The sequence below is a fragment of the Rhagoletis zephyria genome, unplaced genomic scaffold (genome assembly GCF_001687245.7).
Source record: "Rhagoletis zephyria isolate East Lansing unplaced genomic scaffold, Rhagoletis_zephyria_1.1 Rzeph_scaffold_02535, whole genome shotgun sequence".
Lineage (NCBI taxonomy): Eukaryota > Metazoa > Arthropoda > Insecta > Diptera > Tephritidae > Rhagoletis > Rhagoletis zephyria.
Window position 1 is genome coordinate 23693 of NW_016159619.1, and position 4847 is coordinate 28539.

At 39.6% G+C, this 4847-nt stretch overlaps 1 protein-coding gene across 1 annotated transcript in view; it reads left to right on the plus strand.

The window, feature by feature from the left end:
• The window catches only part of LOC108367094 (uncharacterized protein C2orf47 homolog, mitochondrial), a 53614-nt gene that overhangs the window by 20359 nt on the left and 28408 nt on the right, over positions 1–4847 (plus strand). The gene's annotated exons all lie outside the window — the stretch shown is intronic.

Here is a 4847-nt window from a genome sequence, read left to right on the forward strand (position 1 = left end):
AGCAGAATCAACGAGGATGTGCCCAACCAATGCCCGGCATGTGGAGAGTCGCCACATGACTCCCGGCACCTCTTCACATGCCCTGAGAACCCCACTCAGCTGACGCCCCTGTTCCTATGGACAGCACCTGAGGAAGTCGCACATNACAGGGTAGGAGTGTGATGTAATGTGGAACAATTTTCCGTCATCCCTTGTCAAATTTGGTTCGGAGACAAACCGGTTTCGGCGTTGTGCCATCTTCAGTATTNCAATGCCCGGCATGTGGAGAGTCGCCACATGACTCCCGGCACCTCTTCACATGCCCTGAGAACCCCACTCAGCTGACGCCCCTGTTCCTATGGACAGCACCTGAGGAAGTCGCACATTTCCTGGGCCTCCCCCTAGCTAAAATTGACGACAACGCTGATGGATGAACCGACCCGAACGAGGCTTAGTAGCCGCTACAACAACAAAAACAACAGCACTCACTGAATAATAATTTGTCTGTTGATGTTGGTGTTACGCCGAATGCAGCTAATTCTCTTGAATTTGGTTCGCACACTCACGCTACTTCTGGCGCTACGCCGCTCTCTGTTGGTACCTACAGAGATGCACTCACAAATACAGCTACTGCAAAGCCGACGTCAAGTGCTACTGCTACTGCTAATGGTGGTAATACCACCAATGTCGACTTCTCATGCGCCTCAGAAATGTCGACTTCTCATGCGCCTACATCTAATCGCGAAGTGAACGTGCCTGCTCATATCGTCATGGCTGATGTCTCAAATACTGCTAATTTAGCCGCATCAACATATTTTCGTGCGCCTGAGTGGCAAACCGTACCCAAAGGTAACCGAAAAATGATGTAATGTGGAACGATTTTCCGTCATCCCTTGTCAAATTTGGTTCGGAGACAAACCGGTTTCGGCGTTGTGCCATCTTCAGTATTATTTTTCGTTCTGAATAGTTTCTGTTTGTCTGTCACTATTTATAGCCGTGTTAAATCGTCGTTGGTTCATAGTTAGGTAGGTCTCAGCGGATTATATTCTTTCGTTCAACCAGTAGTTTCAGTTCTGTGTGCACATCCTCAGGTAGAAATTAGCTGCTCACCTATTTTTTGATTAATTGTTGCATGAATTCGCAGGTAGGTAAAAATCACNCGTCATGGCTGATGTCTCAAATACTGCTAATTTAGCCGCATCAACATATTTTCGTGCGCCTGAGTGGCAAACCGTACCCAAAGGTAACCGAAAGAAAGCAAGCCACGTAAAATTAAACGGGGTACCACAGGGTTGTGTCCTGTCCCCGCTACTTNTGGTTCGAATAATATATCAGATGCGGTGTTTATTTGCTCATTTATTATTTGTATATCTCCATATTCTCTAATACGTTTAGGCTTTTCCTTTGAGCTGTACATGGACAACTTTGGCTGCNTTAATATTGTCCCCTATGCTGACGATAGTTCGATCATGGCGTCTGGGAATGGAATTCATGACTTGTGCTCGAAAGTAAACGGTTATCTCGCCAAACTTTCTCGCTTCTTCACTGCAAGGAGCCTTGCCCTATCCCCTGCGAAATCCTCGGCAACCCTTTTCACCACCTGGACGAGANTGGTAGAAGGTTTTAGCATTATATGTTCACGATATCTTGTTTTTATCTTGCGCCCTGTTTGTCTATGTAACTAGGTTGACATTCGCAAGTCAAATTATATACACCTTGCTTGTCAAGTGGGTCTTCCTCGTTTGCACTATTTCGTAGTATCCTCCCCACATTGTCTTTCGTTCTAAATGCTGTATTAATGTTATACTTTTGGAATACCTTAGCCAATTTATATGAAGTTTTGCCCGTATAAGTCAATACTGCCCAAGCCTTTTCATTATTTCCCTTCTTATTTGATTTCTTCGTTTTTGTTTCTCTTCTTATCTTGTTTACTAGGCCCTTTCTGTATCCGTTATTTTCCGCGATTGCGTATATCGTATTAAGTTCTTTGCTGTAAGCTTCTTTTTCCAATGGGGTTCGTTCAAGCCTGGTTATTAGATGTCTAAAGGCTGCATTTTTGTGCTGTTGTGAATTCGCATTTGTTGGTAACCTTATTTATTTTAATTGTTATGTCCAAATAGTTTATATTCGTGTGTTGGTCGTTGAGATAGCCTAGAATTTGTTCTTCCTTGTCTCCCGTTACAAGACATATGATGTCATCGACGTATCTTGCGTAGAACTTTACTCCCAGGCTTGTTGTCAGCTCCGTCATATAATTTTCCTCTAAATGTTGCATGAATACTTCCAATAAAATTGCAGATGTGGGATTACCCATCCCTAGCCCGTTAGTTTGTCTATATATTTTGTTATTAAACTTTAAGTAGTTTTGGTCTAGTGTTACCCTCAATGTGTTCACGATTTCCGTTGCTACGTTCTTGTCTGTTTTTTCTATCAAAGTTTTAGTCAAGATGGTAACTGTTTCTGCCGTTGGTAGCGATGGGTAAAGGTCCTTAACATCAAAAGATACAAATTTCGCATCTTTGGGTATTTCTAGCGATTTCATCCTTTCAATTAACTCCGCTGTATTCGTAATTGTGTATTTATTGGATAGTTCCAGTTTTTCTTTCAGCAACGCTTTTAGATATTTCGATAGTTTGTATCTTGGTGCAGATTTATGGTTGATAATTGGTCTCATCGGATTTCCTGGCTTGAGTATTTTCGGGAGTGCTATCATTGAAGGGACCGAAGGATTCATTAATGCCATTATATATGCTTTCCTTGGATTTATTATTGGTTTTGCTTGTTTTATTGCGTGCTTTACTGCCACTTGGTAGTCATCGGTTGGGTCCTTTCTCATCATCCGACGATTTGTCTCTTTGATTAGTTGCTGTGTGTTTTCTTTATATTCTTTTTCGTCAAATCAAAAATCAAATCAATATGTCAAACCAATTGTTCACACACTGAATAAAATCAGCAGTTTCAACTGCTTGAAATACTTCTTTGCCATGGGCGTAACTGTGACGATTCGCAGCAGCTGTGGTGTTTGACAACAATTGTGTGGCGAGTTTCACATTTTGTCTCGCTGATAAAATATTTCAAAATTTAGTAAATGCATACGTATGTTTAAGCGTAGGGATACTTTATAATAAGGAAAATCACTCTTCGGTGCATATGTAAATGCTACATATTTCCAAAATGTTGTGATAAAAACCTATTGCAATCGTGCAAACTCTTGCAGATTTTTATACCCGAGCCCACTCGTGCACAAGGTTATATTAATTTTGTTCGCATAACGGTTGTTTGTAACAGCCAAAACGAATCGAGATAGATATGGCCAAATGTATACATAAATGACCAGAATGAAAAGAGAAGTCGATAAAGCCGTGTCTGTCTGTTTGTCCCTGTACACGATAACTCGTGCAAAAATTGAGATATCTCAACGAAATTTGGTATGTAGGTTGCCCTCTATCCAAGGTAGGTTGGTACTGAAAATGGGCGATATCGGACTGTAACCACGCCCACTTCCCATATAACGGTATTTTCGAAAAATGCAAAAAACTGCGATATTTCAGTAAATATTATATGCAAATTGTTGAAAATTAGTATGAAGAGTAGAATTGTGGTTAAAAATAATATTGTTTTTGAAATTTTTGGAAAATGGGCGTGACCCCGCCCACTTATGATGAAATGCTGTATCTCAGTAGCCGCTTCACCAATCCTTACCAAACTCGGTACAAGGCTTGAGTAGGGTCTAGGTAAGAAATCTGTTGAAAATCTTTGATATCGGGCAATAGCCACGCCCACCTGCCATATAATGGTAATTTACAGAAACGCGAAAACTGATAAATCAGTAACTACTGGAGCTAATTCACTTAAAATCGGTGATTGCAATACCCCTTAGCAGAAAATTATAATATTATACATTTTTGGATAATGGAAATGTGTATCTCGGTAACCATTGTATCAATTTCCACCAAACTCGGTGCTCTTAATAACCTTGGAACGGGAAAGCAATTTGTTGAGAATTATTCAAATCGGACTAAAATTATCCGTATAACGGTAAATTTCAGAAATACGAAAACTCCGATATTTCAATAACTGAGGATGCTAATTAACTTCAAGTTAATAGTTACAACAATCTCATAACAATAAATAAGACTGCTATAGACTTTTAGGAATTGGGCGTAGCACCGCCCACTTTATAACTACAAAGGTGTACCTCGGTTAACATAACCGATTTGTACCTTACTAGCATCAATTATATCATTAAGTCTAACTCTGCATATTATCGAAAACGTTTGAAATCGATTAAACACCCCTAGTTATCATGCAAAGGTAGTTCAGAGAAAGTTGAAACGACGATATTTCATACCTACGCCGGGTATATAAAGTTCGGTTTTGTCCGAACTTATACTTCTTTACTTGTTTGACTTAACATATTATGTACAGTGACGAGCAAAACTGTAACATGATGTAACACTTTTTATTTCAGCCACCGCTATCTTTCATAGTTCTAAGGACTTTCATAGTTTTGTTGTATATTCTTATTGGTACACCCCTACTCCCGCTCTCATAACGATTTGAGGTCAATCCAACAACAATAAAAAAACCTGGAGACAAAAATGTAAGTTAAGGCAAATGTTACAGTTTTGCACTCACTCTCAGTTTTGCATTTTACAGTTATCGTTTGCTTAGTTGGAAGTCAGATGACTTTTTTCTGTATTTTAATTTATTCAAGAAGTGATCACCAATAAATAATATGGTTAATCAGGAAGCATAGATGTAAATAATAGGTTTACTGCGGAAAGTCGGGACCGCAGGGAAAGTGGCAAAAAATTGTGGAGTTTGCCACATGAAAATGTTAAGACTGAGAAAAAATATAGCCTAAA